Source organism: Bombina bombina, chromosome 3 (assembly GCF_027579735.1).
Source record: "Bombina bombina isolate aBomBom1 chromosome 3, aBomBom1.pri, whole genome shotgun sequence".
NCBI lineage: Eukaryota > Metazoa > Chordata > Amphibia > Anura > Bombinatoridae > Bombina > Bombina bombina.
The window spans coordinates 590599383-590613863 of NC_069501.1; positions in this window are offsets into that span (position 1 = coordinate 590599383).

The following is a 14481-nucleotide window of genomic DNA, read 5'->3' on the forward strand; positions in this document are numbered from 1 at the left end:
AGGGGGTGTTAGGGTTAGGGTTAGACTTTGGTTTAGGGATTAATAACTTTATTATAGTAGCAGCGACGTTGTGGGTGGGAGATTAGGGGTTAATAATTGTAGGTAGGTGGCGGCGATGTTAGGGAGGGCAAATTAGGGGTTAATAAAATTTATTATAGTGTTTGAGAGGCGGGAGTGTGGCGGTTTAGGGGTTAATACATTTATTATACTGGCGGCCAGGTCTGGTCGGCAGATTAGGGGTTAATAAGTGTAGGTAAGGTAGCGGCGATGTTGGGGGTGGCAGATTAGGGGGTAATAAATATAATATAGGTGTCTGCGATGTTAGGGGCAACAGATTAAGGGTTCATAGGGATAATGTAGGTGGCGGCGGTGTCCGGAGCGGCAGATTGGGGGTTAATAATATAATGCAGGTGTCAGGGATAGCGGGGGCGGCAGATTAGGGGTTAATAAGTGTAAGGTTAGGGGTGTTTAGATTCAGGGTTTATGTTAGGGTGTTAGGTGCAGACTTAGAGAGTGTTTCCCCATAGGAAACAATGGGGCTGCGTTAGGAGCTGAACGCTGCTTTTTTGCAGGTGTTAGGTTTTTTTTCAGACAGCTCAGCCCCATTGTATCCTATGGGGATATCGTGCACGAGCACGTTTTTCCAGCTTACCGCTACAGTAGGCAACGCTGGTATTGAGAGTTGAAGGGAAGGTAAATTATGCTCAACGCTCCCTTTTCTGAGCCTAACACAGTCACTCAGACAACTCTAAATACCAGCGTTGTCTTAAGGGTGCGCTGGAGAAAAAAGCAGCGTTAGCTACGCGGGTCTTTACCGACAAAACTCTAAATTTAGGCGTATGTAAACAAAAGGAAGTTGTAGAAATCAACAAACCCAGAGGTGGAGGAAGATAGTCCAGCCCATTAGAATGTGTTTTCCTGCAGCTGCTTATATTACAATGAACTTGTATCAGCTTATTGTCTAAGTACATTGTTCCTTTCATCCTTTTACTATTGGTATACATTGTTATACAGTAATGTAGGACATTTTGTGCTTTTGAAAATCCTAAACAGCAGATAAATCCAAACTAAGGCACAGTGGCCATTTACTATCCAGCATTACATTACTGTTATGGGGTTGGAATCACTATATCCTATACTTTAATACATTTTTACACATTGTTTTGGAGTGTAATAAAATGAATGTCTTTATCCAGACTCCTAACATATAAATTAAAATAGAAGGAGCACAGACTTGCCAACTTTGAAACATATTTCATAGTGTGCACTAATTTGCACATTCAGTGACATCACCGGAAGTGACATCAGAGAACGCAAAAAAACAAAAACAAATGTGTATATATCCATACTACCTCTAATGGAAGTCTATTCCATTAATCCACTACAATTATCAATTATTCTTCAAACTACTATCCTCCAACTTAAGAACACGCAATAAATAACCAGCCATTATAGCTCAGGAAATTAACCAGAGGTCAGACCTCTGGTTAATTATCTAAATGTCCCCCAATTGTCCCCAAACCTAAGTGTATTAATCGTTATTAAAAAAAATGTTTTAGCATTTTTATTTTGTAATAAAGTAACTGCATAAGGCAGTTATAAGGGGCTAAAGTTAGTGGGAACTGTGTGTTCCCTGTAAATATATATGTATATGCTTATATATATATTTATGTGTTAATATGTGTATATACACATATTAGCACATACATATATGTATATATATTCATATACATATATATTTAAAATTGCTGCTCATCGCTGCGCGACTTATACCCCCTTCGCTGCGCTAGTTCTCATGCCATGTCTGACGGCATGAGAATGAGATTCCCATTGGAACTTATGGAAACGAGCTATTGTGAGCGCAATGCTTCTGTGCAATGCGAACGCGAAGTTGAGTTCGAATTGCACTTTACTTGTAATACCAATGCACATTTGTGTGAGCTGGTATTACAAAGTGGATCGCAAATATCGCTTTCACGTAAGCGATAATTTGCGATACACTTATAATCTGGCCCTAAATTCCTTATTTATGAAAGTTTAAAAACTTTCACTTTCATGTCCTTTGAGACAGAAGGTAAGACATTTCCATTATCAAATTCACTTTGTTCTCTTATTATCCTTTGTTGAAATGTACATATGCCTATGAGCAACCATGCACTACTGGGAGCTAGCTGGTTTGCTACACACATATGTCTTTTGTCATTGGCTCACCAGATGTGTTCAGCTAGCTCCCAATAATGCATTGCTGCTGTAGGGCCCCTAAGCATTAGTTAAACACACCGTTATATACTTAAAGAGACATAAAACTCTTTTTTTTTTGCTTTCATAATTAAGATAGAGCATTTGCTTTTAAATAACTTTTCAACTTCTATTATCTAATTTTTGTTCTCTTTTTATCATTTGTTAAAAAAAATACCTAGGTAGACTCAGGAGATGCTGATGGGTGGCTGAACACATTTGACTCATGTTATTGGCTCACTCAATGCATTCAGCTAGCTCACAGTAGTGTATTGCTGCGTCTTCAACAAAGGATACTGAGAGAATAAAGCCAATTAGATAACAGAAGTATAAGGGAAAGTTGTTTAAAATTGTATTCTATATCTGAATCATTAAATAAAAATATTTTATGACATTTTAAGTGATGCAGCATATGTGAAAAAAGGTGACTGGAATATATCACATGATCATTTCTGTTTAAAGAAAAACGAAGAATGGAAATGTATTTAAACATCACATTGGTATTGAGACTACCAATGCAAGAATTACCTAGCAGTGTTTTTTTATATACATATTGTTAATTTGATATCAACAAATAATTATAAAAATAAACACAACTGTGGTGAAATCACCCAGTGTTTAATCAAATCACTGGGTGAAACAGACTTGGGTGTGATTTCTTTAGTTTATAACCACAGTACAAGAAAATTATAACAGAAATGGCAATTAACTGTAAGAGAGCAGTCAGCAGGTGAATATGAAATGCCTAGGGGATCTGCAATGTAAAGTGAACATAGCTAGACAGACTGTACACAATTAGCAGAAATATTAAAATATTGTGAAACCAGCAGTTATTCCACAATGCATTCATTTAAAATAAGTCAATAACTTTACTGATGAGGATACAGAATTTAGTAGTCAGTCTCCTGGTACTCTAGGTGGGAAGGAAAAACCAGGGGAGGCAAATGTACCCACCCCTTTTCATATGCACACTTTCTGAGGCTCCAGCTTGTACTGAGCTTGTGCAAAAGTGTACCGTATATATACGTATCTGCATATGCGTATATGTATTTAGTGATTGGCTGATGGCTGTCACTTGGGTAGGAAAAATTGGATTAACTGAAATTTGTCAGAAAATAGTCTACAGCTCATTTCAAATTCAAACAATGGGGTATTTTATTGTCTTATTATTCTGTATTATCAATTATTCAATTCTACTGCATTTAGTGGTCTTTTAACCAATTATGCAATTAGTGAGATAATTCTAAATTTTAAACAACTTTTCCATTTACTTCTATTATCTAATTTTCTTCATTCTCTTGGTATTCTTTGTTAAAGAAGCAGCAATGCACTACTGGGAGCTAGCTTAAAGGGACAGTATACACTCATTTTCATATAACTGCATGTAATAGACACTACTATAAAGAATAATATGCACAGAAACTGATATAAAAATCCAGTATAAAACTGTTTAAAAACTTACTTAGAAGCTTCCAGTTTAGCTTTGTTTAAAAGGTTACTGGAACACCCACTGCCATTGGGAAATATCAGACAATCCTCCTCCCCTTCCTTTGCATAGGAAAAGACCCTTTACGCAAACAGGAGCAAGCTGGAGTAGGTATAAATATATAGGAGGAAAAATAAGCAAAACTATATATATTAAAACCACACAGCCAGTAAACAATATATGTAGCCGGTGATGAGTAAGAGGCGCCAAAAATTGCTAAAAAAATTGCTAAAAATATCAGGTGTAGAAAAAATGTTAAATAAGTGTTAAGTGAGGTGTGAGCAATTCTACTATAAAATGTTTCACTATAAATGTATGTGTATGCAATTGATATCAAAACTATAATAAACACACAAAAAAAAAAAGTGAGATGAGCAAAAACAACAACAACAAATAAAAATGCAAAGCTAAATGATAAAAAATAATAATGAAAACTAAAAAAATAATTATTTAAGTGTCCAAATAACAACAATAGAATTGTCCAGTGTGTGATTACAATCCCATAAAGTGCTACAATGGATCCTCTGGTGTGTTATGCCACAGTAACACAGTCACAATATCCTAAAAAACAAAGCAAAGAGGGCGCCACATGGTGCAGATCAGGCGATCAAGATGCAATAAACTCAAAATAGCCAAATAGCTACTCACGTGGTATCAAGCACAGATTGTGCAATAAGGCAGACCGGAACCTCAAGTCGTCCGGTAGACACTCAGGCAGTGAACGGGATAGGGTAGTCCCACAAAGGTAATCACAAAGTTCCAAAAATCCCACCAGGGGGAGTCGAGGAAAGGATAGTTGTATGGGGGTCAGGTTCCTTGGTTGTGACCCAAAGTACACTCACTCCCACCAGGGGGAGTCAGCAAATGTTATCCTTTCAGCTTGAGGAAATGGTGTTCAAAGGTGAGCCACTGTGAGTATTATAGCAAGCTGGGTAGTGCTATTTTCTTCCAAAGATAGCATAAAAAGAAAGCACAGTGTAGCAGCAGGTACAAAGATAAAAGTAAGATAAAAATGAGGATTTAAAAGGTTATTAAACATTTTATCTTTTTGGAACTTCGTGATTACCTTTGTGGGACTACCCTATCCTGTTCACTGCCTGAGTGTCTACCGGACGACTTGAGGTTCCGGTCTGCCTTATTGCACAATCTGTGCTTGATACCACGTGAGTAGTTATTTGGCTATTTTGAATTTATAGCATCTTGATCGCCTGATCTGCACCATGTGGTGCCCTCTTTGCTTTGTTTTTTAAAACTATATATATAAATAAAAATAGATCATCTACAAAACATTTATGCAAAGAAAAATCTAGTGTATAATGTCCCTTTAATGTATTAGGTAAGCCAATAACACAAGTCATACATATGCAGCCACTAATCAGCAGTTCCTGAGACTACCGAGGTATCCTTTTCAACAAAGTATACTAAGAGAAAAAAACAAATTAGATAATAAAAGTACAATGGAAAATTGTTTAAAATGACATGCTCTACCTGAACTATGAAAGAAATGAATGGATTTCATGTCCCTTAAAGCACACTCAAAAACTATAAACAATGAAAAAATAATCATGAGTACAGATATGCCATCCACAAAAAAAGGCCAAAATCGGTTTTGGGTGAATCATTTCAAAATTCATGTGAAAACCCATGAAAAAAAATGTGTTTTCTGATACAGCACTTTAGCTTAAACCATCACAACATATGCCAATCAATACCATATTTTGTTATATTACAAGAATTGTTTCACATATGATGCATATCTTTCACACAGTGAAAGGGACATGAAAGTCAATATTGTTCTTTCATGATTCAGATAGAGAATACAATTTTAAACATCATTCCAATTTACGTCTATTATTTAATTTGTTTCATTCTTCAGGTGTCCTTTGCTGAATAAATAGTAATTCACAGGGGTGAGCCAATCACATGAGGCAACTATGTGCAGCCACCAATCAGCCGCTACTGAGCCTATTTTGATATGCTTTTTCAACAAAGGATATCAAATGAATGAAGCAAATTGGATAATAGAAGTAACATTTTGTTTAAATTTGTATGCAATTTCTAAGTCATGAAATTAAAAGTTTTGTTTCATGTCCCTTTAAATATATGCAATTATGTAGGAGAAAGCTGAAATATGTTGATTAAGGTAACATAAATAGGTACTCTACGTAATTAGGCTTACTCCTTACAGTAACTCCTGTTTAAAACATGTAGCTAATATGCTGAGATGTGTACTCAAAGGAAATGTTCATGAGTTTACAATCACCTCTATCTCAACCTGATGCATACAAATAGAGTTATCAAAAGTGAAAGACAAATGAGAGAGAGAAAGAGGAGGAGAGAGAGAGAAAAAGTGAGAGAGACAGAGAGAAAGAGTGAGAGGAAGAGAGAGTGAGAGAAAGAGAGAGAGGGAGAGAGAATGTGAGAAAGAGAGGGAGAGAGTGAAAGAGAGAGTGTGTGTGTGTGAGAGAGAGAAGTGTGTGTGAGAGAGAGAGAGAGAGAGAGTGAAAGAGAGAGAGAAAGAGTGTGTGTGTGTGTGTGAGAGAGAGAGGTGTGTGTGAGAGAGAGAGAGAGAGTGAAAGAGAGAAAGAGAAAGAGAGAGAGGGAGAGAGAGAGAGAGGAAGCGAGAGAGTATGTGTGTGTGAGAGAGAGAGAGAGATAAAGTGAAAGAGAGGGAAAGGGAGTGGGAGAGAGTTAGAAAGGCAGAGGGTGAGGTAGAGAGAGAAGGACAAAAAAGGAGAAAGAGGAAGAGAAGAAGAAAGGGAGTGAAAACACAAGTAGAAAGGTAGTAGAGAGAAAGTGTAAGAATGAGAGAGAAAGAGGGAGATAGAAATTAGAAAATTAATAAAGAGACTGCACTAGAGATAAGAGACAACAACAAGAAAGCGATAAAAGATAAAAAAAAATAAGACTAAAGAAAGAGAAACAAATCAAGGGAAATTGAAAGAACTATATCAGAGCCCCTCCTGGAGCCTGGAACCCACATTAGGGTCTTGATCAGGAGAATCCACTAGAATAAACAAAGCATTCCACATATTAGATGTCCTTTGTTTCCTTGGTATCATTTAAAAAAAAAAAAAAAAAAAAAAAGCATACCTAGGTAGGCTCAGGCACAATGACATGTCTTGTACATCATATTGCAGCAATATTTGTAATAATATTTGTAACAGTGTTATACCTTGCTGCAAATGGTGCTGCCCTTTAGTCCTCAACATCATTTAAGAGTCTTTTTAAATATTGTTGCATGCAATGTTGCCCTGAAGTGTTCAGGAAATGTGCACACTCCTAAGCCTTTCTAAGTATGATGTTCAATAAAGGATACCACAAAATGTAAAGTAAATCTGATAATAAAAATAACTTGAATAGTTATTTAGTATTACATGCTCTATCTGAATCAGGACAGATTTATTTTTATTTTCATGTCACTTTAAGCGGCCATATACTGAGCAGTAAGTACAATGGTGAGAAGAGAAATGTTACATTTACTGACACCATATTCTTCACTTATCATTCACATAGCGCATCATTTAAACAAAGTGAAAGTGGAGTAAAAGGACGAACAGACTTGGTGACTATCGAACCCTGTCTATGGAAAATTTCTTAAAGCAGTGTTTCTTAACTCCAGTCCTCAGGACACACCAACGGGCCAGAGTTTCATGATATCTGAACAAGAGCACCGGTGAAATAATCAGCTGATTAGTAACCATAGTTATTTCACTTTGTTTTAGTTCAGATATCATGAAAATTCTGACCTGTTAGTGTGCCCTGAGGAGCTGAGCTAATAAGCACTGCTCTATAGCATTCTGCTCTGGTGAGACGCTGTGATGCCCCTCACATTTCTAAAAGGCAAATTGAGAGCTGTTTAGCTGTATTTGGTTCTGTGCGTGAAGGAGATACACCAACATTACAATATAATGCTCAAATAATTTTTTTATTTTTTTTAATATGATTTTTAATTTTTTGATAATCAGATCCTATATCTGATTTTTTCTTTACAATATCATATCTGACATTATGGTTAGAACCTGGAATAAAATACTATTCTATTTTATATGCTCATTTCATTCACCTGAAGTTGCAAAGCATTCAATAAACTCTCCAGTGAGACAAATCTCTCTGATACCTATGTACTCTTGTGGCACTAAATTCTCCAAATCTTATTAAATAAACTCCACAGACTAACAAAGGAACTTGAAAGATTTGTAAATAGTTGCAATATTGGCAGAAGTATGCACTGAGATTAAAAAAAAATGCAATTACCACATTGTATAAAATTAAATATGACAATGTGAAAATCTATGAGAAATTAAAGTACTTACATTTGTTTTTACCAGTGAATCTGCAAATGCTTTTTTCTTCAAATGATTATTGAATTTATCTCTGACTTGGCAAATATATCTGACGCTACGTGTAATATATAATCTAATTCCAGATGTATTGCCTATGCAAATTGAAGCAATGACATGTTGAATTGATTTATTTCTCGGATAATTAGTAAACTTCAATATCTCTACAGAAACGGTCAGCAATCAGTTGATGTTTAATTAACATGCAATAACTGTCGTATTAAATCTACATTAACTGCCTAGTTAAGGAACTTAATTAAAATTAGAACAGGCTACTCACAATCACTTAAAATGCATTTACACACTCATAAATGTAATTTAAATGTATAGCACATATGCAGAGAACAAAAATGTTTACCAACTCTATCGATTTCATGTTTATATATTTACTTAATGTTTATTTTTTTTGTTTATATAACAGATTTACATAATCTATAAATCATCAATCTATCTCTCAATGAATCTATCTAATATATATTAAACAAACAAAAAACACCAGTCAGTGTAAGGAGCCCTTTTTCTTTGTGTGTGTACAATACAATTTTCTATCTATCTATCTATCTATCTATCTATCTATTTATATATATCTAAACAAAGTAGAATACCACTATAACAAGTGTAGGTGTAAGCTTTTTATAGGGAACGCAAAACCAAAATACAAAGTGGAATTGATATGTGTATATACTGTATATAGTATGTTAACAATATTCAAATAATATAATGATCAGTGGAGTCACTAATAAGAATCAAGTGGAGAAATATTAAACCTTGTAAGAAAGCACGGCCGCCTACGGATGCATTTGAATGTACTCTGCAACACACTTACCTCATATGATTGAGGTAGCAGCCTGTAAGTAGATTACAATAAGAGAGTGCTATGGGATATATATTGTCTATATCGTCTGCATAGATGCTTCATATATACTTATGAGTTCTACATCCCCTTTTGGATAATTTATTACTTCATTGTATACCTTCATATAAGTGAAATACATTGTACAGAGCACTTGTTAATAGTGACTTTTTATTGGTCAATACTTGGCGCTGAATATTTCCCAGTGCTCTTCTTTCCTATTTATATATATACAGTATATATATTTATCTATCTTTCCACACATATAAAAAAAGATTCCAGGCTACACAAGCCTAATCTTCCTTCATTTTACAGCAATATATTAACTCATTTAAACATATCCCTAACAGACCTCACTAGAAATAATAAAATAAGAAAACTAGGTTATAACATGGTGACGTTTGTTACTTAATGTCTTAATACAAAATAACACTTCATACTTATTTCTTCAATTTTCAAATAACTAATATAATTTAAAAAAATAATCTTCATTTAATGTTCCTTTAAAACGAATGTGATAACAAAATGGTGTACATTAGTCAGAGCAAAAATTTATAATACTAATATAGAAATACATATGCATACAATGTAGTGCAATACAGTATTTTTATTAAGTAGTGTTTAATACCTTAATATAATATTTTAATTATATGTGTATGATGGCAACTGAGGGGTTGATTAGAATGCAGTTGTAAACTTAACTGGTAGTACTGATAAGATTCTCTAGTAACGTCTGGGAACACTTCCCAGAGATTTAGCATATACGTAAAATAGACCGTTATGTGCTGAATAAAACTATAAAACCTCTTAATTGAGAACAGCATGTCTTGGTTGTTAATAGTAAATTAGGCTAATAAATATACATTAATAAATGATTTTAAAAAAGAAAACTAAAATATACATTAATTATTATCTTATACTATGCGCATAACAATAAAATAATAGAAAGCTAATATTGGTGTTTTGTAAACAACTACAAATATTAGTTTTTTTTTTATTATTATTATTTTTGCAGTGAGGCCCTCTATCTGCTGCCACATTTCTACAAACATTTCTACCACTTTAGCAAAATGTTTAATTGATTCAAAAGAGGCACAAAATGCAATATATTTTATGTTTTCAATAGCACTTTTTAGGCTCAGTGTTTCATTTGTTGTTTTATTTGCCAAGTTAATAGACCTGTTTTTCTAGCTCCTCAGTTTTCATATAGGGTCAGAATTTATTTTTATTTGTTTTTTTGTGGCTCACAAGCAAAGAGTCTCAGCGCTCTTTTTTTTTTTTTTTTTTGCTGGTTGCATGAGCCAGCAATACATTATAAGAGATACACACAAATATTTGTATAGTTTCACTATATCTGACTGCTTTAAACAGCATTTTATATAGTAATAATACATATTGTCCCAGGAAGTACTGACAAGGAAGATGTGTTACAACTGGTTGGTCTAATACAGCTTGTGTATGGGTGCCATATTTGTTTATGCTTTTCTCATCATTGTAATATCTCAATCTTGTTTTTCACATCAATTTTGTGTCTTTGCTTATTATTTTAGGTGACAATGTATTTAACAGGTTGCCCATGTATAGTTGGTCTGTTCCAGTTCCATATGTGCTTGTTTTTTCCTGACTCCATTCCCATGTATGACCTCTCCTCCCCCCTGATTTTGCCTTCACATTGTGATCCTATTTTGAGTTTAGACCATTATCTTTGTATAGCCTGTGGCCCAGGTGATATTTGTTAATGTTCTCTGCAGTTCCTTCCATACCCAGGTCATTTATAAGGAACTTTATATTTGTATCACCTCTTGTTTATTGAGTTATGTCCAGAGGCTAATCCAGTGCTTCTGGTTGGTTACTTTAACATCCATACATGGATCCTCTGTAGGACTGGCATTTGATTTGAAGTGATTAGTGACAATAAACACCCTTATAGTGCTCTTCATAATTATAGTTTAACCACACTCACATACCTCACAGTACTTAATCAATTACGCATTAATGCTATTTTCCACGATTGTTTGAGATGTCATACAGCTTTGTACCACCTTTCCATTTAAATATCATTTATATTACCCAGCCATACTCCAGTTGAACCAAGCCCTTGCCTCTAATTACAATGGTGTGGGTGTGGGAGGTATACATAAACTACAGACCCACACTGTCATGCCCTGAAAAGTATTTTGGTGCGCAGTAGGGGCCACGCTAAGCCTGCCTGTAAGGCTGCTTTGAGAGCCTATGGGTGCACTAAGTCTAAGTCTGTGAAAGCTGTAGAAGAATGGGGCTGCACTAAAAGGCTCAGATTAGCACTGCCAAAAGTGCAGGGATGAGCTAATTATTGAAATCCAAAAGAAGCGCGATAGGGGATGTAAAACATAGCCTTTATTCCAATGCTTTAAAAGTTAATCACAAACATAAGACGGTGTAACAACAGTCTTACGCGTTTCAGTTCATGCGTTACTCATAGACTGTGTTACACCTGGCTAAACAGTCTGTTTAAATGCACATAATTGTCTGTGATGTTACAAAACCAGCCTCTAATTAACCCTCAGTCGCCCTCAATACTTGATCACACAAAGTTGGCATGTTTACTAAACATAGTAATTATACTGCTTTATATAGTGTTTAAGACAGCCTTCACTCATGTTTTAATACTGTATCAATTGAACAGTTAACAAGATTACATTACATCTTGTTCATTCAAATGCGGCAACATATCATATTGTTACATTTACAGGATTTTTATATTAGCTTATTCATCCAAATAAAGCTACAAATGACATTACATTTTTGCTACTAAACTTCCAATCCCTTTATTATTAAACAAGATATACTATTAGCAATAAAATCTACTCAAAGGTAATTCAACCTAGTGATCTTAACTTAAGTGTATCAGTAAATAGCAAACAATAAATCTAATATAATGTGTTAAGAGTACCCTAAAAAGTATGTATCCTCAATATGGATCTCAAAATTATACTAGTCATTTATAATCATATATATAGTTCCTGTATTTACTAGATCATCTCAAGCTATAGGGAAAATATTATCTGGAATCATTGCCAAAAATGTATAAGATCAGTTTGTATTTTCAGACCTTTTGGGGTCTATGTCTTTAATTTAAATATCCAAAAAGCTTCACGTTTGTGTAGCAGCTTGTCTCTGTCCCCACCTCTCCAGGGAGTCAAAACTTGTTCTATAATCTGCCATCTAAGGTCATCAACTTTACCTTCATGATGCTACCTGTGAATCAGGAGAGAGTGAATTTACATCATTAAGATGCTCTCTAAATCTTACCCTAGCCTCCCTAGTGGTAAGACCTACACATTGCTTATTACACGAAATACAGCAGATCAAAAATACAACAAATGTGGACCGGTAGTTGGTACATGCATCAATTAAAAAAAAAACTTTGGGTAACTGCAGACTGGAAATGGCTCCCAAGTACTGTATGTGCACATGCTTTACATCTGCTCGTTCCACATTTATAGTGCCCTTTGCCCCGTAGCCAACTGCTACCATCTCTTTTATCTTGTCTTATTTTGCTGGGAACCAGGATATTACCCATGGTTCTGTTACTCCTAGAAACACATTTAGATCCATGTAATACCCGAGGGTAAAGATCCTCATCCCCCTTCAAAACAGGCAAGCATTCCTTAATAATTTTCGTGATTTCATCAAACTGATTACTATAGTTAGTAACAAACACAGGCACAATTGCTAGTTCTTCTTTCCTACGCAAAATATTCTCTTTGATTGAATACAGAAGCAGGAAGGTGCACTAAGTTTAGCACACAGGAGTTACAAGCTTCTTTTTTTAATATCAGCCGTGTTCCCTGTTCTAAGGGTAGAGCTAATTGGGACTTGGACACTAGAAGTGACACTGCAGGTGTTTTGGCACAAAGTCATGGTTCTTGATTATGCTTATAGAAGTCCTGCCATTCTTGTCTCTGTATTACTGGTTCTGTCCCCTTCTTATGTCCTGACTTACTCCTAAAGCCTCACCCTCAGCTAGGGACTCATTTAATGGCTACTTACTTCTGGAACAGAACTTTTGACTATTCTTTTGCTTGCTCCCTATGCTGTGTAACCCACTACACTAGTATGCCCTAAACCTCCACAACTCCCATCGCAAAGTAACCCACTAACATCTAAACCCCCTAACCTAACACCCTCTAAGTTACCTCAAAACAGACAAACCTTACCTGTTAAAAACAGGTTTAGGGGTTAATAGTGTATTGGGTTACTTTGTGGTGGTTTAGAGGTTAATAGTGTAGTAGGAACTTTGCAGTGGGTTATGTGGTGGGTTAGATGTTATCAGATAGGGGGCTTATGGCGATTAAGGTTAGCACACGGGTGATATTTAACATTTCTTTTTTAAATTGAATCTGTTTGCATGCAATGGCCCTTTACATCAATAGCTTCTAAAGATGGCTGCAGCACATTGTTGTACAGTAAACTGCAACCTTCTTTAAAAACTATACAGTTAACACCTTGTAATGCTATTCCCTGCAATAAAATAACATGGTTAGTTTTAAAATGTGTTGAATGTTTTAACATCTTGTTTGCTGCAATTGTTTTTTAATAGCCAGAATCCACCTATCAGTTGCCTTATTTGGAAAAGCCAACTAGAACTTGTTACTAGAGCAAACAAAGCTAATTGTTTTGAAGTTCCTTAACTTGTAATCTTTGCTGAAGCCAGTTGGGAACAGATATGTGGCAGGGTTAGGCTTATGAAGGGCATTGTACTCCAGTTGTCAGAATTGGAAAACTCTTTTAATCTTTTTTGTTAGACTAAATTTACAGTAAAAGGGTTCAAATAAATAATAAAGGTATATTGAAAAGTTGTTTTGCTCACATAATTATACATTTTATATGAAAATCACAAAGGCCTCTAGTTATCATGGTCTGGTGGACCTGATCCGACACTGCGGATCAGGTCCGCCAGACCTCGATGAATACGGCGAACAATATGCTCACAAGAGCTGCTGGTGCAACGCTGCCCCCTGCAGACTCGCGGCCAATGGGCCACCAGCAGGGGTGTCAATCAACCCGATCGTACTCGATCGGGTTGATTTCTGGCGATGTCTGTCCGTCTGCTCAGAGCAGGCGGACAGGTTATGGAGCAGGCTCGCCAGAAACACGGGGCATCAAGCTCCATACGGAGCTCGATACATATGCCCCAAAGTCTTTAATGTCCTTATAACTTGGATGTTTTGAGACCAAACCATTGTGGGCTAGATTACAAGTAGAGCACAAATGTTTGTGCCCAAAAGTTTGCACTCATCGGACTTACCGCTCGTATTACGAGTTGAAAGTAAACACGATCGTGTGAGCGCATTTCCAATTTACGCTAGAATCATTACCACAACTTCTGCGCTCTGCTTAACTGTTTCCCAAAAACAAAAAGTTGCAGAAAACCCATCAACGATACATTACAAAGTAAAGTTACACTCATATTAACACTGTCTAATACAAATTATTAAAAAAATATTGCACAAAATAGTTGTAAGGGCTCAAAGATATGAGAAGTGCATTGGAGCCCTTTTCCAATAAGTAGATGAAAA